The sequence below is a fragment of the Podarcis filfolensis genome (genome assembly GCF_964270895.1).
Source record: "Podarcis filfolensis genome assembly, chromosome: 7".
NCBI classification, from domain to species: domain Eukaryota; kingdom Metazoa; phylum Chordata; class Lepidosauria; order Squamata; family Lacertidae; genus Podarcis; species Podarcis filfolensis.
The window spans coordinates 43,511,538-43,535,042 of record NC_139603.1 but is presented as its reverse complement, the minus strand read 5'-3'; the positions used below and the strand labels follow the sequence as shown (position 1 = coordinate 43,535,042).

At 41.5% G+C, this 23,505-nt stretch overlaps 1 long non-coding RNA gene across 1 annotated transcript in view; it reads right to left on the bottom strand.

Moving 5' to 3' along the window:
- LOC310766454 overlaps positions 1-18,390 on the bottom strand; it is a 39,665-nt gene extending 21,275 nt beyond the window's left edge. Inside the window, exon 1 of the long non-coding RNA XR_014550156.1 lies at positions 18,307-18,390. This is a non-coding gene — a long non-coding RNA (uncharacterized lncRNA). The remainder of the gene's footprint in view (positions 1-18,306) is intronic.
- Positions 18,391-23,505: the final 5,115 nt, after the last annotated feature.

Here is a 23,505-nt window from a genome sequence, read left to right as displayed (position 1 = left end):
ATCTCACCAGAACTCAGAAGGCAACATGGCAGCTGCTCCTACTTACTTCCCTGGGGCCAGGGTAGGGCAGGAGGCATTTGCAGTGGCACCAGAGAAACAGCTTCTTGCAAGAACCCAGAAGCCACTATCACTTCTGTGGTGAGGGGCCTCCACCTCTGGAACCTGCTCTTCTCCCTTCTCTGGTGAAGGGGGGCCAGGAGGCGCCTTTGGAACTCTGGCACCACAATGGGTGCCTCCCACCCACCCCACACCACCAGAGGAGGGTCAGCAGCAGTGGTGAAAGCTCTTGAGAGCTCCCTGAAACCCCAACACCCCCAGGCCTGTGGTGATGCCAGCAGCAGCAAGTAGGGTGGCATGGTGGCAGGCAGGCATCACAGTGGGATCTGCCAACTCTGGATCCTGGCAGGATCCCACTACCAGGGGCAAGTGCCTCAATTTGTCTAATGGTAAGCCCAGCTCTGCTCCTGATACTTGGTTAACCAGGATGACCAAGGCAGTTTCACTGTCAGATCCAGGCCTGAAGGTAGGTTAAATGCATCTTTAAAACTCATTACCTCCAAACACCCTCAAAGTTGACCAGCCACTACCTTATTCAGAAATGGGATATTATCAGTTATTTCCCCACTTTTCTCTTATTCCAGGCGAGGCAATGCTTCCATTGCTTGACTTTAAAATACAGAACACCTATTTTCCATTTTAAAATAGCATTTGCCTATCTTCATTGCAAGCCTGCCTTCCCACATTGCCCTTTCGTTAACATTAACCAACCTGTACGACTGCTTAATATCTTGTGATGAACTGGACAGTGTGTCAACACTGGTACTACGACAGTACTCCACATTCCAAATTAATCTGCTAACACTTCATCTAAAGCCCTATGTTGTAATTTTATCAAACCTTTCACATAGCCGTAGACCAAGCTATGCTATTAAATGCTCTTCATAACCAACCAGCCTGAATAATTTTGCAATGAAATTCTCATGTTCATCACCGTAAAACCTATTAAGGTTACCTCTGTGGTTACCTCTCAGAAACAGCCAGGTTCTTCTTGTTGTAAATTGCAAGTTTTGACATTATCAGTAGAATTACTAAAGAGACAAATTAAACTCAGCTGCTCATTCTTTCAGGGCTGTGTCAAGTCAACTGCTTACTCAAAACAGCCAGAAACAATAAGGGGAAAACTGATTTTGCTTGTTTGGACTAAAGCTCTGAAAAGTTGGCCATTTACATTGGGTCTTCGCTTTTGCTCAGTTGGTGATAGCTCCAAGGTTGCAGATTCAATCCCCTTATCGGACAGCTGCATATTCCTGTACTGTAGGGTGTTGGACTAGATGATCATCAGGGTCCCTTCGAACTCTACAATTCTATGATTCTATGATTTCCATGAAGCAAAATATATGAAATGACTTCTCTATTGGGCCAATTTCCCCTCTGTTTCTTCTACTGCATATTTCATTGGTAAATTCTTTTATTGACTCCACATATACAAGGTCATGCAATTCTGCTTGTCATTCATTAATTTAATTCAGAACTCACAATCAATTATTAGGATCAGAATTCATCCATAAACATGGATAAAAAAGAAATGTGGAACTTAACACCGCTCATATGAGAGAACGATTTAAGGGTGCTAACTAATCTGTAATAACTCCAACAGCAGAATCAGAAAGGGCATGAAATAGCTGAGTTTGAACTATTTTTTTTTTTTAAATGAGGCAGTGGATTCCTGTCCCCTTAACAGGTGTTCATTAGAAATGCTGAGATGATTGTGTGATCAGCTAATGCTGCTGTAAGCAGACACTTGTCATTACTCCACATACGTTAAGCTTCAGTTGAACTGCCACAAAGTTCTTGTGCTTCTTTGCCATTCACAGTTCCCACATACATATTCACTTGTGTCTGCCTCCAAACAAAGGATAACACTAAATGCATGTGATGAACTCAACTCAAGTCCACAAAAGCATTTGTTAGTCTGTTAAGGCTCTGTGGAACATTTCTAACCGGTGTAAACTGGTTGTGCATGTATGCACCATTGTGGCAGCACCAATGGAGCCTATCTCCAGTGCCTATGGAAGACTTTTTTATTCCAGCAGGAACTGAAGTCTGGTTTTATAGTTTTAACTGATTTTTATCTCTTCTTTTTTTTTTGCATTGTATTTCCTGTACACCACTTAGAAATTATAGTACTTAAGCGGCTTATAAATTGTTTAAATAAAATTTAAAAATACGGCAAAAGGCTTCCCTTTTTTCTCTATGTTCAGTGCAAGCCTTTTGCCAAGGCTTCCCCCATCCCCCTTCTGTGGTTCTTTGTCAGGGGCAGCTGCCATTGTAAATGGGAATCCAGCATTTCCACACAAATCAACACACTTATTCAAAAAACTATATTGCTTAACAGAATAAATAAAATAATCCTAAGTGAGTTACATAAAACCTAAAAATACGTTCAATTAAAAAATGTAAAAATGAGATAAAAATAAAATGCATCTGTATATCACCAATACAGTGTACAAAATTTTAAAAAAATGTTAAGAGTCAGTGACTAAGGAAGCTTGGTTAAACAAAGACTTTTTAAGGGGCATTGAATGGCTTTGGAAGTATAAACATCATTGAAAGATGCCCACATTTGCAGCAATGCTTTTGAGCCAAAGCAGTGAGTTCTTATTTTCAGCTTCGTTGTAGACCAAACTAAAATGGCCCTAGACTTGCACAGCTGGACTTCCTGTTCAGCAAGGTAAGGGTGGAATTGTGGGCAAGGAGCTGGTGCTGCATAAGCTCACCCAGCAAACATGTAAGAGAGGGGCTGAAAAGCTCCCCTGCTTGCTATGACATTTGGGGGATTTATTAACAGTATCCCTGCTTGTTATGAAATGCAACTCCCGTCATTTTATTTTACTTGCTATCAAGAGGTTGAGGGGACGAGGAGAATAACTCAAACGACAAGCAACCATTTTGTGCTTATTCAGTCTTCTTCTGATAGAGCTTTAAAAGTCGGCTCCCAGGGGTAGTTCTGTGACAAAGACCAGTTTTGGCACTGAATGAGAAAAGAAGCTAAAATTGCTTTGCAATATAACTGGAAGTAGAATTGCAACTATAAAATCTGCGCTCAACAGGCAGAAAACATGTTTATGACCCTGTTTTCAGGGCTGATATCCTACCCATATATACAAATTTATATACACTTGCGGAATGCAATTTAGTAACTGAGGGAGGGCTGTTTGTAGCTGTTCTGCTGATTTTGTAATTACTATGCGGTATGCAGTGTCAATATACTGACAAGAAGGGCACTCAAATTACAAATCACACTGTCCTAAGGTGGTGTGCCTAAGTATATGCTAAACTATACTCTGCAGATGTATGGAGATTAAGAGATTTTACTCAATGATGACAAATGGACATAAAATCATGCTCTGGTTCCAGAAGAGAAGTGAAGGCTAGCTTACTGGTGGAACAGGAATAGCCGAACTCCGCACTCACAGTCACATTTTGGGTTTTTAAAAAATTCAGTCAGGCATAAGATTTCCTTTCCTAAGGTTACCAGAGTTCGAGAACTCAGACTGGTTCATAGGATCTTCTGAGCCCTGAGGCAAAATTGGTGGTGTTTTACCACCAATGCCTCCTACTCCTCTTGTGTAACAGGATCTCCACCTACTCACCCCTCAAAAAACCATGAAAAGAAGGAACCTACAGGCAGCTCCCCACTTGTGTGTGATCTACTTATCTCAATGGTTTTGCTGCTGAAGCAGAACACTGGAAAATCTGAGGTTATTTTTTAGTTGATAGGCAATCAGGAAAAATACCAACTCTTTACTATTCAGCCTGTAAAACTAAAATAGTAAAAATAAAAATAAAATACAACTCTCTGCTTTCCACAGTGTCTCACCTTGAGTGGGTGCAAGACTAAGGTAACTGTTCTTGGGAATCAATTTTTGTCGCAATTAAACAGAAATAGGTTTAATGCATAAATAATACGTACAGTAATCATGCTAGATCGTTTGAAGACTTGAAGCTGTTCTAATTTGTGGAGGTAGGGAACCCAGAAAAATATGGCCCTTTATAGGTTAGGCTGAGAGCTGGTGACTGACCCAAGTTAGAAAGTGAGCAAAAACAGTAAGTACTGTAGTGAGTTTAAAATATGAAACTGAATGTGTTCAAAGTATTTTCTTTCTGTTGATTAAGGTTGCAAAATTGCTTTTGTTTGTGTTTTGCTGAGAGTGGTGAAACTGTGGGTGTTCAGAGTATGATAGTGTATGCTGCAATAACTGCATTAGTCTTTAAGATACCATAACATATATTTTTGGGTACCTTATTTCATACATTCCTTTTGAGGGGAAGGCATCCTCCTCTGGGAAATGCACCAGCACCACCAGTACCGCCTTAAGCTGGCCTTGGCCATTCATACAGTTTGTGCCTCATTTTTAATTCCGTTTTTAATTCCATTGTCTTCTTTAAGGGAAAAATCCCCAGTTCGGTTGCTCTCTGCATGGGCTTCCCTTAGCTTTTCCTTTATGAAAAATCCTCTATCCTGATATTCCGCTATACCCATTTGAATTAAACTAGCCTTCTTACCTCATGCTTTGTGTCACTAGGAGAAACTAGGAATCCAGAAAGCCGCCTTTGTCTCTATACATGTTCCCTCTGTTACCATTGACCTAGCTCAGCCTTCCTTAACTTGGTGCACTCCAGATGTTTTGGGCTACAATGGCATTAATGAAAATTGTAGTCCAAACCTTCTGGAAGGCACCCAGTTGGGGAAGGCTTGCTTAGCTACTGCAGCTTTAAAGAAGACCTTGATATATTTTAAGGTTTCCCCTTGCTGGATCTCAGAGATGCCTGTGCATACAGAACAGAACTGGCAACATCTGTTCCACACATGCTAGCTGCATTAAAGAGATTTAGAGATCTATCAAGCTAAAAGTTCAGATTTTGTAATTTTAATAGCAGTTAGGACTTTATTCTCATCTTATCCCTCTGTCTGAACAGATTTTGGCAAAGTGGGAATGCCCATAGGGGAGGTAGAAGCTAAACTTATATCCAGATTTTTGCATCAAATTTCCTCCTTTCCCATTGCATTAGTTGTGGAGACATTTGTAAATGGAATCTCATCAGCTAAAAGAGCAAACATCTTGACTGCAGACACTTCATGTTTCCTAAGAGACTATGCCTGTCCAAAAGTTTCTACACGTGTGTCAGAGCTTCTTCCTACATGTTTAGAGTGGAACTAGATCACTAGTGAGTGTGGGACAACAATACTTGCCACAAAACTGCTGCTTACTGCAAGGTGGCAGGGAGGCGGGTGTTGTGCAAATGCACCAGCAGGCATGCCAGTTTGGCTCTGCCAGTATGTTTGCACCCCTCCCCTCTACCCTCTGGTAAGCAGCAGCAACACACCTACATTAGTAAAGAAACTGCGCCAGATGGTGCCAGAGAGGCAGAATTGTTTAAAACGGGATTTCTCATTGGGATTTTTTTTTCTTTTGTTAAAACGATTTAATTTCCAACTTATTTATAGTGCTTTTCTCCTGTGTTTAGATCCACCACAATCAACAAGGCAAACAGTGGGTGGATTCTATGTGTGTTGCAATTTTCAACACTTGTTTGTTATTGGAACTGTAGGGTGTGTGTGGGAGGGGGTGTAGATTTGAGAAAAGTATGAAAGCTGTGCATTCCTGATTTTTACCGTATTTTTCACTCTATAGGATGCACTTTTTCCCCTCCAAAAATGAAGGGGAAATGTGTGTGCGTCCTATGGAGCAAATGCAGGCTTTCGCTGAAGCCTGGAGAGTGAGAGGGGTCAGTGCGCACTGACCCCTCTCGCTCTCCAGGCTTCAGGCAGCTATCCACAAGCCTGTGGAGCCCAGCGAGAGTTCCTGCCGGGCTGCGAAGGCTTGCAGATAGCAGTTTTCCTTCTCAGCAAAACTGCCAACAGTCTCCTTCTCTTTATACATTGAAAAGACAAACATACCAGGGGATCTGGAGACTTAACTTTAAAATCCTCCTCTATCACTTGCTAGTTGTGTGGTGTTGGGTACATTACTCAAAGACGCAGCCAACTAGCCATAACTTACACCAGAAATGAAACAATTATGAAGTAGCACTTTATAAGCTAGCAAACATATTATTCCACAAGCTTTCATGGAATACCAAGAATGATGCATCTGATGAGGTTTGCTTTGGCCCCCAAACGGCTTATGCCATAATAAATTTGTTAAAGGTGATAGTAATGTTCCTTCTGTTGTTTTTCTAAAATTGCAGTACAATCTACTTTACATGGTTCTTGTGAGGATTAAAAAAACCCTATAAAATGCTTCAGCAAACTTAAAATGCTGTTATAAAAAGTAGGGTGGTGCAGAGGATAGTTTGGATGAGAATTCAATGTGCAGAAGTGAGCTTCCTGCACATCCCACCCAGGCAAGCATGCTGCAACAGACAGCCAAACATGGGATGTGCCATGGGCTTACATGCCAAGTCCAATGTTTGTAGGTGTGGATATCCCAGCTGTGCCCCATATTCTTATTTCTTTGCTGTTTGGGATTACACTTTTTCATTATTCCAAACCTGCCCCCCTCCTGGCAGTAGGTAGGCTGGAGAGAGGCTGTTTATTTTGTTTATTCCTTATTTATAAGTATTAGGTTTATATCCATTCCACCTTTCCTCCAAGGTGCCACTCAAGGGCCTGTGATCCTCATAGCAACCATATGAGGTAGGTTAGGCTGAGAGACAGTGACTGGTCCAAGATCCCACAGTTAATTTCCTGGCTGATTTTAACCTTGGTCTCTAGGTCCTAACCTAATATTGCTCTACGTTTTTCCACATTCTGGAAAAAAGACATAGAAGTGAATAGTCTGTTGAAGGGGGATAATTCCCCCCCCACAGGTCTGGAAATTTATGGGGGCCCATGCTCTTGGTCCTGTGTTGCACCTTTAAGACTAACCAATTCAGGTTGCAATCTTGCACATATTTATGAGGGAGCAATCCCCATGGAAATCAGTGGGGTTTACCACTGAATAATATAGTTCCTTTGGTATGAACCCATACTAGAAATTTTGACAGCAGCGACTCCTTCTGAACCAAGAAAAGACACTTAAGTTCTAAGTATTAGAATGCAGTGTTTAAGTATCTACTACAGTGGTACCTCGGTTTTCGAACATCTCCGTTGACGAACATTTCGGTTTTCGAATGCCGTAAACCCAGAAGTAAATGCTTCAGTTTTCGAACTTGCCTTGGAAGTCCAATATGCCACGCAACTTCTGTACAGTGGTACTTCAGGTTACATATGCTTCAGGTTACATACACTTCAGGTTACAGACTCCGCTAACCCAGAAATAGTACCTTGGGTTAAGAAATTTGCTTCAGGATGAGAACAGAAATCATACTCCGGCGGCGCGGCAGCAGTGGGAGGCCCCATTAGCTAAAGTGGTGCTTCAGGTTAAGAACAATTTCAGGTTAAGAACAGACCTCCGGAACAAATTAAGTACATAACCAGAGGTACCACTGTAATGAGTTTTCTGTATTGAGTTTTCTGTTTTAAGGCTTCCGTACTGAGTTGTCAGTTTTTGAACATTTTGGAACTCGAACGGTATTCCAGAACGGATTATGTTTGAAAACCAAGGTACCACTGTATTTATTTATAAAGGAGGAGGAGAGAACCAGAAGACAACTTTTCTCTGAGCAAAGAAGCAACTGTGACTTCAGCAGGGTCATCTTCTGAACTAAAGAAATACACTTTTCAGTTTACTTAAGTGCTAACAATTTATAAAATTGCAATGCTTAAGTTTCCAAAATAGCTTTGCAGGGGAGGAAGACAGTGCTGGATTACCAAATAGGCAGAGTAGGCACCTGCCTATGGGCCCCACACCTTTTAGGGGCCCTGTGACAAAGGATCAGAATAATATTGATTAGGTTTATTAAAATTGTTGGTTGGTAAAATCAAAAACGTATTAGGAGATAATCTGATGGGCCTCCACAGGGTTTAATCCAGCACTGGAGGAAGATGGTGAGAAAACTAGAACAACACAGCCACACCCCTGTGATGGCTAATTTGTTGCAACCCCATGACCCCCTAGTAGCCCTAGTGGACAATCCGGCCTAGTAGGCACCAGCTGGGAATAGGGTTTAGGGCAAAGGTTAATTCACTCATGTATGAATATAGAATGTGTTTGCAACTGTCATGAATTAAAAAAAGATTCTAGAGACCCAAATACAATGATGTACAGACTTCCTGACTCAAAAACAGCACACACTTCAGCTGTGGTAAACCACAGTATAGACAGGCCCTAAACACAGGGGGACGACTACAGGAAAGAACCTGAAATACATCTTATTCTAATGACAAGTGGGGAAGCATGGCTAGGAGTGCAAAGTTCTGCACTGTATTTCCTCATGGCTTTCATGCCCTTCAGTTCAGCTGTGGTATAATCATCTTTGCTGCAAGTAAAGAATGCCATTTCCATGAATATATTCACATATAAAAGTTTTCCTGGATAAGGCTTCCTATATACCTTCTGTGACATGTTAGATTCACAAACAACTTACATTCATAATCTGAATCAGCTTTCGTTAAAACACACAACGTACATCTGCAATTATGGTTCCTGTTAGCATAAATATGAAGCTAAAAGTAAATTGGAGAAAGGGAATATCTCAGATATAATCTCTACAGCCCTCTAGCAAATATCCTCCACAGATCAGTGCCCTGGGAGAGAATGGGTTGGTTGGAGTGCAGAGTTTATATTGTAGAAGGGCTCAGCCCCAAAATTTGCTGTTAGGCTGAGTCCTGGAACATGTGCAGCAATAATTAGAATAGCACCAAAACATGTGTAAAGTGCCTTTTTTGTATTGCCAATAACTGCAGCCTGCCCCACAGGTTTAGGATTAAAGAGCAGGAGCTGAAAGGCATATGACACTATCCTTGGGGGATGGTGAAATTCGGGTGCTGACTTGCCACATGCGTCATGGCCACATGACACATCATGTGTCGCCCAGCATGCACCAGGTGGGGCCAGGACATGCAGAGGGCGATCTTCACACTTACTCATCCCCCACCTGGCTCCTGGCCTGCCGGGCTGGGGCTGGGGCTGGGGCTGGGGCTGGGGCTGGGGCATGTGGAGGGTGCCTGGCAGCAGCAGGTAATAACAACCCCCTCAATATTGTGTGGGTACAGCCCCGCCCCAAAAATATGGGAGGCTGGAGCCCCAGCACCCCTATACCTGGCACCCCTGGTAGAATTATTACATAATTTCAAGCACCACCCCAAGCATTCCTGGTATCTACTTTGAGCCCCAACTTAAGTGCCATAACAGAAGACTGTCCCATAAGCCAGTAAATGAAAGGATCTTCCACCCGCCCAAACCTTCTCCTCTCTGTCTATAGACAATTGTCCTACTCCATTGCCATCTCCTTTATCCCCCTCCCACCAGGCAAGGGGGATTCCCTCTGAAATTTGGGGACAAGCAATATGTCAGACTGCCATCTCCCTCCTTTCACTCAAGTCTAGTAACCCGCTCTCCCCAAATGCTGTCCTTTGCCTTCTGGTCTCCACACATCCCTTCCAGTTCCCTAGAAATGGAAGTGAGGAAAGACAGATCCTTGGTGCCCCGTTTTCCACCCAAATAAGTTTTGAAGCTCCTCATCCTCAGAAGGAAAAAAAAAATGCTGGCAGATGGATCAAGAAAGTCAAGACTGACTCTGCTCAGTAACAGTGACTGGAAAAACAAAGACCTCATCTCCTCCTCTTCTACTTGCCCACTTTAAGCTCCTGACAATAATTAGAGGCTTGACAGGTGACAACAAAAGCTATCAAAGAAGGCAGAAGAGAGAATGAAACCCCCAACTGAATAGGCATAGATCAAACAACCGTATTGTGATGCTATAATCCAGTCAGCCAGTGGAGGGCATGTTCAGTCTCCACAGTTGCTGGGCAAAGTTTTAAGTACTGTACGTTTTCCTGAAAATGGTAATAGGTAACTTCATTTAGCATTCTTGTTCTTTTCGGTATTGAGTATGCAACTGAACAGAAATATGGGACCATTACTGAGATCTGAGGGGCAAAATCCCCATTGGGTACTAACTGCATCTGGCAAGAGCTACTCTAAAAGTCAGTTTACAATGGCTTGAAAAATTTGACCTGAATGCAACCTAGGTGGCCCATGGCACAGAGTCATGCTCTGCCCAGGTTATGTTCTATCTCCACAGTGGGAGGCAGTATGCTGTGGAGAGTGCTCTTGCAGTCATGTCCTATTTGTGGGCTTGGCCACTAAGAATGCCCAAGCTGCATTTTAAGCCAGTAATGTATACGCAGCCTTAGTGAATGAAGACCACCTGCCACTGGTGAGGCTATCAGAGGGAGAAGGAGCAGCACTCAGGCAGGCCTCCATAGTACCTGGATAGAGCTCTAGGAAAGAGTCCCTGGAATGTAGATGAAGCTTAAATTATCCTGTTGTGCTTATGAAAATGGTTCTCTCTTTAAAGTCCAAACACCTTTATTTGCCAACCAAATTGTGCAATAGTATAATATAATAGTGTGCAAGCATTTGAGTCCGTGCTATTTTGGCCCTAATATGGACTTTGGGATTTTTCTTCTTAGGGCTACCTTTGCTAATGATCCTTTGGAAGCTGTCTTGGGAGGGGTTTGAGATGTAATTAGTATATAACCACTTTGGATGGGTGGGTGGATGCATGGGTGGAGCTGAAAAAACTGTTGGCTTTGGCATTCCTAGTACAGTAATAATAATAATAAGCTAACTTTTCCTCCAAGAGATTTGGACTGCATTCACTTCCCCCAGCCACCATAAGTAGCTCCCAAAAGGAATTGGCAGAGTTCTTTGGGCTCATTCCATCTCCTACAAATAGCTAAGGAAAGCACACACACACACACACACACACACACACACACAGAGAGAGAGAGAGAGAGAGAGAGAGAGAGAATGAATGAATGAATGAATGAATGAATGAATGAATGGACTAGAGCTCTCCCCTCCCCCTCAGTGTCATAGGAAAGTTCATCTGCTGAAGAGATTTTCTTTGTATTACTAAAAAAAAAAAAGAGTATCATTAATCTCTGCAGTCAGAGGAAATTAGCCTCATCCTGTGCCAAGGTTCTGCTTGTCACGTGCAGCAGCCTCATCTTACACAATGATCTATAAACACCTCAAAAATGAGTATCAAAAGGTCCAAGGCCTACCAAATATGAAATTGCTTCAGCAGCCACAAGAATATAAATGGCACTTTTCAAATCTGCAAATGGTTGTAACCCACCAGAGAAAATCAGGTTTCTTAGAACGATCTTTTAAAAAACTATACAAGAAAAGGCTTGACTAACTTTAAAGTTTGATACAAGGAAATTCTCTCTCCCCCTATTCACCAGCTTGTCCAATGAATTTGTTCAGACTGCTTCACCATCCTGCACCAAGACAAAATATTCCTAACATTTAAAGCCAGAGAAAGACGTTTCATAAACCCTTGCATAATACAGATTATAGAATTTAATTTCTTTACCAGATAAGTAACATAATGGTTGCGTACTTTGAGAGCATTGTTTCATATTCTCACCCCAAGCTGACTGGGGCAAAAGCAGAAACTCTCTCTGTGTGTGTGTGTGTGTGTGTGTGTGTGTGTTTGTATTCAATTTTGCAGTTATTTGACACATAAAAATATCCAAGCAAGTTACATTTAAAAGCATAAAGCATGGCATATAGCAAAAAAAAACCCAACCCCAATGAATTACATACAAATTCCAATAAAACAGCAGCAAAAATTTCAGCAGCAAACAATTAATAGACACCAAAACCATACTAATCCATCAAATGCTTGGGGAAAGAGGTAAGTCTTACCTGGCACCAAAAGTATGTTAATGATAGCATCAAGTGGCCCTCAGCAATGAGAACATTCCAGAATCAGGAAGCCACAACTGAAAGATTCCTAGCTGCATGATGAATCTCATGCACAGTCTTATTCACTAACAGGTGTGCTGTATATAGTCTCTCTAACAGGTGTGCTTTCATCCACAATCTATCTGAAGCTCAAAGCTGTCAGGTGAGGGATATGCAGTGGGCTACACAAGCTCACCTCTTCACTACTGCATGCAGATTTGTCTTAGGGGAACTGGGCCTAGGCTTACTTGGGAAATTAATAGAAATGTGAGGCAGAATGACTTCTGCACCCATTTAATCTCCTACTCCCAAGAAGCAAGAACTAACGTGCCACTCTCTGCTTCTGGGGCTTCAGGCCAAAGAAACCAAATTATACAGTAGCAATGCAAGAAAACACACCAAAATGAATAGGCAATTGTTATATTGATTAAAATAGTAAAAAAACTCTGTCTCTATCTGCCACCATTTTGTGACTGACTTTACCCTGCACTACCATTTTGTGACTGGTGAGCCTCAGTAATTTTCAGTTGTCTTTTCTGGGCCCTAGAGGTATAAAGTTTGAGAACCCCTGCTATACATTGTATAAGACTGTAACCTCTGATTCCCACACAGCTGTGAAGCTCACTAGGTAGTCTCATTCTCCCGATCATTCAAATAAATTGTTTGAAGATACAATACCTTTGTTCCTTTTCAAGTTAAGCAGCACATTGTAAGACACTTTAACAGTTAACCTGCTGATGACCACAGATGTGTCATAATGCAAAATCAAGATTTATTTATAGGTCTTCAGTGGCAGCTGGATGTCTCCTCACTGAAGTTGTGGAATAGATGTTTCCCCTCTGCCTCCTCCTCTTATTGTGCCCTCTAACACATACCACATTTAACACATTTATTCCAATTAACAACCTTTCTGTGTTGATAGTCTACAGAATGGTTCTCTGTCCAAGACAAATTGATATTAATCTTCAAGATTAAATTTTGTGGCTAGATATATTGAAAACAAAGATCAATTTCATCGACTCTGTTCTCTTTATCCACTAATTTAACAATCTGGTTTGTGTTCTATAATTTGTTGTGTGTGTGCATTTTAATCAACCGGAGAGGCTAATTCTTCATGGTTATATTATGCTCTAAACATTATTTGCTTCACATCTCTTCCATTTGCTGAGCAGAAATTAAAGTCAGAACGACCAGTGTGTTTAGATTGAAGAAGCAAAAATATGTTTTTTCAGGAAAACGTATGTTAGTAAAGTGAATTCCCTGGAAGACTGCACTTTTACACTTTTTGTTAACTGTTGACCAAAAGGGGGAAAGGGATTTAACACTTCAGTAGCTTCTCTAACAGCAGTACAGAATTAACTGAATAAAGTATACTTCTGAACATCTGAAACTATTGATCCATCTACCACAGGGTGGGAGTTGAGAACTGTGGCTGGATTATAGCTCACACCATGCCTGATAACTGACCTTGCTGGCTGGGGTTCAACAATAGGCAATATAGAAGAGGGAATATGCTTGTTTTCTCCTGCTCTGGAGGGTAGGACTCGAACCAATGGCTTCAGGTTAGAAGAAAGGAGATTCTGACTAAACATTCAGAAACACTTTCTGACAGTAAGAGCTGTTCGGCAGTGGAACAGACTCCCACGAGAGGTGGTGGACTCTCCTTCCTTGAAGGTTTTTAAGCAGAGTTTGGATGGCCATCTATCATGGATGCTTTAGCTGATATTCCTGCATTGCAGGGGGTTGAACTAGATGATCCTTGGGTCCCTTCCAACTTTAAGATTCTATGATTCTATAGACTATTCACCTATAGCTCAAGTTATTGAGTTTTACAGACACCTGTACTTTGCTGTTACTGAACTTCCTCCCCCAACCCCTGATACAAGTATGGGTTGTATCCAATGTTAGTCCTGCTCAGAGTAGAGCCATTGAAATTAAAGGACATGGCTAACTTAGGTTAATTAATTCCAGTATGTCAACTCTGAGTAAAACTTAGTTGGAAACCATGCTGTATCCTCAACAGGACTGTTCACTGGCTAATGTAGGGGTGAAACAGTAGGGCCCTCCAGATGCTTTTGACAATTTCCACCAACCCCACCAGGGGCAGCATCTCCTAGGGGGCAAACCCCCATTTTTGCAGGACTGCATCAGAAGCCCCAATGTTCAAAAGTGGCGGAAGAGGCCAAGCCCAGAGCCAAGCACAGTGTGGCTTTAATGGCCAGCTCCTCTTCCTCCTCCTGCCACGGCCACCAGCCAGGGGTTGCTTCCCTGCTCCTTCCCTTCCACAGCAACAGGAGGAGGAGCCACAGTAATTGAATCCATGCTGCCACCGTGCTCAGCTCCACCCCCCCCCCAGCTTCTCCTGAGGAAGCCAAACGCAGTGTGGCTTCAGTAACCAGCTCCTCCTCCTCCTGCCACAGACGGGAATGAGCAGGGAAGCAGTCCCCCAGCCAGTGGTGGCAGAGGCAGAGGCAGCAGCAGAAGCCATGGCCATTGAAGCCGCGCTGCCATCACATTCAGCTCCACCCCCGGCTCCTCCAGTGTTATGACATCACATGTACAATGTTGAGCCCCCTTCTCTTTCGGAAGCTAGCGCCTCTGAGCTCCATCTACCATGGCAAAACGTCAGGGATGATGGGAAATGTAGTTCAGCAATATCTGGAGAGCCACAAGCTCTCTATCCCTGAACAAAGGATTCAGCCCAGTCTTAAAAGTGACTGTTACTGGCCTGGAAAAATTGCTCCAATGTGGATCTTCATTCCCCACCTCCAAATTTGGAAAGGGTTGGAAATTATCCAGCTGCCATTAGTACTACTAGCTAAAGCATTTACTGCAGGCTCTTCAGATGGGTGCCATGTGATTTCATTTCAGAGAAACAAAGAATCTCTCAGAGCAGTTAGAATAGGGTGCTGATTTATATTTATTTGAGAAGCAAAATCTGAAGCCTCTTTTAAAAGGGGATAAAATTTCATTGTTGATGAGTGACAGATCCTGCCATAAGAGGTTTAGCACTTTTATTCATTCTCAAGGAACGTATTTGTCCTTGCTGCAATGCTTAACAATTCCAAAGAACCGTGATGTCTTAAAATATGCTTTTATTGAAACAGAAGGAACGTGTTAATAGAAGCCTTGACAGAATGTGAAATATTATCTGTGCAAATAACTTCTTTTCAGGGTCATTGTCTAGCTGCCATTTTCAAAGAGAAATAGTAACAGTGGCTGATCTGATACCTGCAGATGTTACAAATTACAATTAATCTCTCTCAAAAGAGAAAGAGAGAGAGGGAAAAAATAGAAAGAAAGCTCTGCTAACAAGGTTTGACAATAAGGTCACAGAGTTGGAATTGTGTGGGTGCTATCCTGATTTCAGACAGTCTGTTCAACCCTGTGCAAAAAGCAGGTAAACTCCCTTCATTGGCTCTCAGAATGGAGGTATTAACTCTCTTCAGTCCTGCAGTCTACTGGTGATAAGGAAAGTCAGTTGTTATAACCAGAATGGACTTAATTTGAACTAGGGATCAGCCCTGGAACTTATAGTTAATGCCAGGAACATATTGCATGGTAAGAAGGAAGAGAGTACACCTGTGCTTTCAAAAAATACACATTTTTCATACTGAATTGGGGAAACACAGTTAGTAGGATTTTATTATAACAAATCTAAATGTTGGCAATGATACTTACCTCAGTTTGCTTTCTACAATAGCTTGCATGTGCTGATGCTAAGCTAAAGAAAAATTATGCATGATAAAGTAGTTCCAAACTCCATTCAGGAGCAGGCTACTGACAGCTGAGCTGACTTAAGCTTGGCAGAGGGAAAGCAAGCATTTAAAATAGAATTTGACTTACACCACCCTTCTCCCTGGCATAATTTCTGCTGGGTTGCCAGGCCACAAACTGAACAGAATTAAAATCTTGCCCAGTCCTGCCTCCATCACTCCCCCAGAACACACTTTTTTCAAGGCTTACACCAGTGTACGTTCCTCCAGTATCAGAGCAGCCTGCATAGCCCCAGCTGAGCTGGGGTGAGGATTTTACACAGGCATATCTTTGGCTAAGGAGGGTTGGGAATGTGTTCCAGTATAGCCCAGCTGATCCAGGAACCTGCCAGTTGAGTTGGAGGTCTGTCATAACCTACCTTGCTCATCCCAACAGATCTAGGTTTAGCATTGTGCCCTTAGTCAGGAACAACCTAAAGTGATTTCATTGGAACTTATTTATGAGCAGATATGTATAGCAGGAATGGGAAGCCTCTGGTCCACAGGCCAGTCTTGGCCCAAAAGGAGGTCCCATTTGAGCCACAATGCTGTTTTTCCTACCTGCCAATCCACTGGTGTCACTCTGAAGGCCTGATAGAGAGCAGAGACTGAATCCCGTAAAGAGCAGGATTAAAGTCTATTCATCGGCTCATGAGCAGGGACTTCAATGTTGCTGGATGCTACTTCAAAGCGCAATACAGTGGTACCTTGGGTTACATACGCTTCAGGTTACATACGCTTCAGGTTAACCAGAAATAGTGCTTTGGGTTAACAACTGTGCTTCAGGATGAGAACAGAAATCGTGCTCCAGCGGCGCAGCAGCAGGCCCCATTAGCTAAAGTGGTGCTTCAGGTTAAGAACAGTTTCAGGTTAAGTACGGACCTCCGGAACGAATTAAGTACTTAACCCGAGGTACCACTGTATAGAGCTGTTTGAAAGCTCTTTTGCAAACAGCCCTGCACTACTCTATAAAACTTTGGTTTTTAGAGGTTTCAAGAGCAATGCAGGGCCTGCTTGCAAAAGGGCTTTCAAACAGCTCAGCACTGTGGTTTGACATTCCAACATGCTGACTCTCTGGTGGCATATTGACACCAAGTGATTGACAAATGGGCAGCCCCACCCACCAGTCAAATTTGGCCCACCAGAGGTGGAGAAATAAGAATCTGTCCCGCTGGCGAACAAAGGCTCTCCACCCCTGATGTATATGATTGCAGTGCCTGTTAATAATTTTATTTGCCTCAGGGCCTAGGTTTGCAGCTATCCACAAATCTCTTGTGCATGGAAACATGATATATAAATGAGTTTGTGTGTGCATATGTGGGCTTGGGAAAACTGCATACAGAAAATTAATACCAGCAAACAAGATATGCAAAAATAAATTGGAGCTACCAGTCATTTCTCTCTGAAATATTTAGTAAATCCTCATTTCACTACCATACAGTACGTTTCCATGAAGTGTTTGAGAGAAATATTAAAGCTGCCATTGGTAATGATTACATTTTTGTATCATCAGATCTCGCAGCAAACCTCCTCTGACTTGTTCCCAAACAACCGTAGAATTTGTATTTGTTAGTATATTTGTGGTTAGAGAGCCATCTTGTGGCGTAATCATACTGATGAAGAAAGTTGACATTAAGTATACAACTACTGGGGGTTGAGGGGAAAGTACACATGCCACAGCCATCATATATATATATGGCAAGTTCCAGTGTTATTCAACTCCCAGCTGGACTTACACATGCTGAAATAATTGCTGGAGTTGAATATGATGGCAATCCCCCAACATCATATAACTCAATATGGCCAAAATAAACCTACAAAATGAAAAGGTCTTGGGCATCCAGGTTCTCCCTTTCCCACCACATTCATAATCGTAGTCATACCCATATTTATAGTCACAGTTATATAAATATATCTGAGTTTCTTATCTTAATAAGGAAACATTTAATCTATTAATAATCATTCCTGATCCAGACTCATGGGAATCTCTTAAGGTGTTTTTTTTTATAATTAGAAAACTTTCACTCAAATGATGTTACTGAATGTATCTAAGAAATGTTGTATGATTTCCAACTAATAAATCCTTTCTTTCCCCCACTTTCTGTTGTTTCCCCCTATTTTATATTTTCTTTTCTTGTTAATAATTAAATAGCTATAATATTATATTGATCAGAAATGCTGCTCACTTTTCCCCTCAGAACCTTACCAATAACTTGGTGGTATAAAGCAAGTCATATATTACATTTAACAAAGGATTTTATGCTCATTTATTATAAGATTATTAAATGCACAAACTTATCTGGCTACTTGAAATAGTACAGTATCTTTAAATGAGCATAACCTTTGTCAACTTGTTGCTGTCACTTTAAATACCAACAGCTTATATTAATCTATTAATGATAAAGTAGGACAGCTTTAAGGAAGCTATTAAAATTCTTTAGCCAAATTGGCCCCTTATTCTCTCCACCTCAGTTAAGCCTCTCCAACAGAGGACTCTGCTGGAAGCCTCTTTGTCCAACCCTGTTGAAGTGCAGATTTGTCTTGCTGTACTACACCAAAGACCAAGCTTCTTCTCATTTCTTCCCTCAGCACTGCAGAAAGTTTCTCCCCTTGTCCTTTCAGCCTAACACAAGTGATTCAGCTCTACCCAGCAAGTATTTGGCCTCCAAGCCCCTCCACCTTACCTGTCAGGTCTTCTTCCTTCCTCTTTCCCCCATCCTCTTCCTCTGCTGGCTCCCTGAACCTCAAGCACCAACTATTCCATCTGCCCAACAAATCCTCTGCAGAGCCTTATATACCTTTCTTTTGGCCCCTCTAGTTCAGCCCCAGCCAATCACACTGTCTAACTGAAAATTCTAAACCTGCACCCACCAATCAAAATGCGCCTACCTTTCGCATCTATACTGAGAATTCTAACACCAACCCCTCCTCATAACTGTCAGTTAACGCCCAAGCGATATTTGAACTAAGTTTCAAACAGAAAACATCCCACACCGAATATAGTGGAATGTACAATACAATACAAATGTCAAAATACATTACACAATACCTATTACAACTTATTTCTTCACATACCTCTTTAAGATAGCCAGTACATTATTTGAATATATTGTACTTTTACCACAGTTAATTAAGGCTTTTCTTCATTTCTCTGGCATGGTTGGGCGTTGGTGGAAGCTAATGCTGGTAAGACTGATAGAGAAAAGCACCTGTGCATTAGTCTCTAAAACTCTTGCAGATCTTCATATCCAAGCTTTTTGTCCGAGGCTTTATGAGCCTAGCAAACCTCCCCCATTGCTTTCCCCATCTCAGCCACAGTGCCTCGAATATTGAGTGATGTGGGGAGAAACATAGATTTTCACTCTTCTTCCCCTTTGGCTGCGCATGGTGGGGATTGGGAAGGTTGCCAGGGTTACTGGTTGTGAGGTGACAGGAAAAGAGAGGTTTTGAGCAAGGGGTCTGGGAAAAAGAAGCAGGAAGAGGGCTGGGAGTCCATCTTAGGTGGGCTGGCTGAAGGCTGGCTGCACAACTGTGAGGTACAAGCCCCTCTTGAAATGACCATGCTGTAAGATATGGGCTCCATGCAGACTGAAGGTGTAAATAGGTGAATAAACCGTATTTCTTAAAGCTACAACAGTATCTGCTGTGTCTCAATTCTCCAAAGGAACACAGACGCTGGGTGAGTGCCTGGAACCCTATGGACTCTTGCCACCACTCGGCTGAGAGGGGGAGGCACCCAACTTTTGTAACAATATTCTTAATACCTCAGAATTATGCATAGTTCTGTAATATTTCCAGTCAACACAAGGTCCTGTGAGCATTATTCCCACTGTGTGGAAACTGCTTGTCTGTGAGCTGGTTAACATATAAATGACCCAACTTGGTGGCTGTGAGCATAGGAAAGACCCATACAATTAGTCTGCCCACCCAAAAGACTGGATCATTTTAACATTGCTGTATAATTGCTACTGCTGCTATTATTATTACTAAGGACTATAATAATCCCAAAATTTAATTTTGTGGGATATTCACATTTTGCATTAATGGTTACCCAGTTTAGATCATCCTGGAGGAAAAAAATAACTGCTGGTGTCTGTAACATTTGAGCACTGTAATGATATCAAATCAGTCTGCATCTACCAAATGAATCCATCCGCAAAGTACAATATGTGCCTGTGCCCTATATTAAAGAGGAGAGAACCTGCAATTTGTTTTACTTGATGTAGATTAAGTGTTGCTAATAAATGTACTAAAAATTGCTAAAACAGCTTTCAGTTGAACAAGGACTAGGCATCCTTGAAGTAATGTAGTACGAGCAGTGAATTTCTGCATGAGAGGCATACAATTATGGCACACAAGGCCAATGTTCATGAATTAATGAAGCTTGGGCAACTTGGTGGAAAACTGAAATTTGAATAGAAGTATAAAATAGAAGCGACCATGTTTAACAGAGCCAATTAACTAGTCCATAGAGAAATTTGATACATTGAATAGGATTGGTTGCCTTTTAACACACTACAGTGAGGGTTGCTGGCTGCATGTATAACAATTTTCTCTTTCATCTAAATTAGCTTTGAGCACCATTAACCAACCATGTTATTTCTAGTTTCTTGGAAACTAATAAACAAAAATAAGAAGGATTAGAAGGAACTACACTCAATATAAACCAATAGCTAAAACTGTTTATTTTTAAAAAATACAATAGTAACTCACCCTAAGAACAATTTTACGCAGTTTGAATTCAACATTATAATTGCACTGCAAGCTTTATAGACTAGTAAATTTCATCAGAGTACAGCACAAAGTGGGTTCTGCCCAGCTGAAATCAGTAGCAACAAGCACAACATTTATGCTGTTTTCTGTAACAGGTGTCTGACATTTGGGCTCCCTATGCTGCTATTAAACTGCCTGCCATGAGTAGATGAAATTTCAGTCAACAGGTTGTGTTGAGGTACAGATAAGAATATCATTTCAGATTTCTCTGAATGTGGAAAATATGTATGATGCACCTCAACACATAACTAGGAAATGTGATTATTTCAGAGTTGGCAGGAGGGACAATCATGGTTTCATGTGTTACGTTCTCCTTCCAAGGAGAAATGGCAGCTGTGCCAGCGATACTGGGAAGAGCAATCTGCAGAATATTGTGCTACATCTTAATATCTTAATGCATTAGCCTACTATGGTGATACCCTTCCATCTCCAGCATTAATAATAAATCTTGACCGTTAGACCCACCCACTCAGTCTGCCGAAGCCTGTCTTCACATGCAAGGGAAGTCCCTAACTCACCGAGAGTTTGAGACCCATTGGCTACCCCCACCTGGTTTAGTCAGCCAGACAAAGCCATTTCCCATGGTTTAGCACCTGTAGCATGCTGACAGCTTCTAGGAGGCATAGGTGAGAGCTGATGTTAAAGGTGATTACTAATAACAATAACAATAAAATAGAGTTGCATCAAACTGAAACGCAATAAGAGCCAAGAGACGAAAACAGAAAACTTTGCTTTACAAAAGTGAAGTTGACAATACAACTCATGATAAAGGTCATTCCTTCCTCCTGTATTATTGTCATTTTCCAAGAAAGTAAAGCATTGCTTCCATGTTCCTCACAGTCAAATAGTCTTTTGGCATTTTCAGGAGCTGGATGGGTCTTAAGGGACAGTAAAAGTTTTGTTTTCACTTCTAGATTGTCAAATGTTTCAGTTAACTGGTACAACTTAATCTGGAAAAGTGTATTACTGATGTACATGTGTATCAATTACGTACACAATTCTTTAGAAAAGAAAATACGGTACATTACATTTGAAAACTTTGTTAGACATTGATAGCCTTAAGGCTGCAATGCATAGTTACCTGGTGATGAAGCCCCAGTGACTACAATGGGGTTTACATCTGAGTAAACTTGAATATAATTGCACTGCACAGTACAAATGAATGGCAAATGTAAAGCCTGATTCAAGGCTCTTTAAGGAAAATTGGTTTTAAATCAGTCTTGAAAAACTAGATGTATAAGCCATTAATACCAGCACATTGTACAATTTTGGGTGTTTTTACATTTTCTTTATACAGTGGTACCTCAGGTTACAGATGCTTCAGGTTACATATGCTTCAGGTTACAGACTCCGCTAACCCAGAAATAGTACCTCGGGTTAAGAACTTTGCTTCAGGATGAGAACAGAAATCGTGCTCCGGCTGCAGGAGGCCCCATTAGCTAAAGTGGTGCTTCAGGTTAAGAACAGTTTCAGGTTAAGAACGGACCTCCAGAACGAATTAAGTACGTAACCAGAGGTACCTCTATAATTTGAATATATTTTATGTTTTGTACAGTATGATTGCATCTTGTGCACAATAAAATTGTGTGATTTCAACCTTAACAACTCTGTGCCTTGCTTGGAAGGTAAGGATGGTTGTGCAGGGGCAGTTTCAAGGGAGTAGTTCAGGTATGTGCATTTTTGCAAAAGATGCCATGTGTGTACCTTATATGTGCTCTGAGCTGGGGCAATTAAGTGTAGAAGGGCCCAGAATACATTGTTTCCAATAATCCTCAGATTTCTCAACTTCCTGTAAAACTGTGTGAAGGGTGAAGTTGTTAAGACTACAGTGGTACCTCGGGTTAAGTACTTAATTCGTTCTGGAGGTCCGTTCTTAACCTGAAACTGTTCTTAACCTGAAGCACCACTTTAGCTAATGGGGCTTCCTGCTGCTGCTGCGCCGCCGGAGCACAATTTCTGTTCTCATCCTGAAGCAAAGTTCTTAACCTGAAGCACTATTTCTGGGTTAGCGGAGTCTGTAACCTGAAGCGTATGTAACCTGAGGTACCACTGTGCTGATATTATAATTTGAACAACTTTATCCTTGCCACAGTTTTCACCTCACAGATTTTACATTGAACAGCAGCTATACTCCCTCTAGTGGCCAACTATTTCTGATGTTTTCCACAGGGCAACAAAAACCAGTCATGTTGCATTGCTAGCCTATCCATATGCACATAGAATTGTGAACGTTTGTAATTCTCTCTCACACACACACACATCCTGGACATGTATGCTTAATAACATAAGCAGGGTCTAGCTAGAATAGATCCAATCAAGACTCAGCCAGTCTGGCATTTTTATATTTGCAAGAATCCCAGCGAGCATTAGGCACTGGACACTCTAACAGAAATGGAATGGAGATCCACAGCAATCAACTTTCTGCCTACTCTTGTTTTACAGGGCAGGCTCTGAGTAGAGAAGAGAAAAACAAAGTTATTGAAAATGACATTTGCCTTCCACTACCTTGCTCTCCTTCAGTCATCTTGCTAATTACCCTGGAAAGATTCTGAACATAAATCCTTTTGAGTGACAGAGAGGTAAAGTATTTTAACTGCAGTATCCCCTCCTGTTGTTGTACTGGATGCAGGCCATCTGATAAGTAAGCTAGGAATGCTGCAGCAAGCAGTTTTGTTGATATAAAAGCTATTTCCATAGAAGTTCCACAGAGGCTCCGAAATAATTTATTTTTGGGATGTTAACTCAGCAACAAGAAGGTAATTTTCTAAAGACAGATGGATATGGAAGCAAGCAAATGAAGAGCGAGATCCATATGCTCTTTGACTACACTACATTGATGAAACATAATGTACTTTTTTCAGAGGATATAAACTCAAATTTATGACGGGTATAGTTAATATTATCACACTATTTATATTGTTCCCTCAGATGCTTGATTCATAACTGTCTGAGAGAATTTAAAAGAGATGGCTTCTATTGCAGAAAAATAGAGGAGCTCTACTCCGCTGTCATTTTTGAATCCTGTTTATTGGCTTGGCATTTGAAAAGTTCAAATGTTTTTGTTCTTTTCGCTTATAGCTGCAGACATGCTGTCAGCTTTTGTCCCCAGG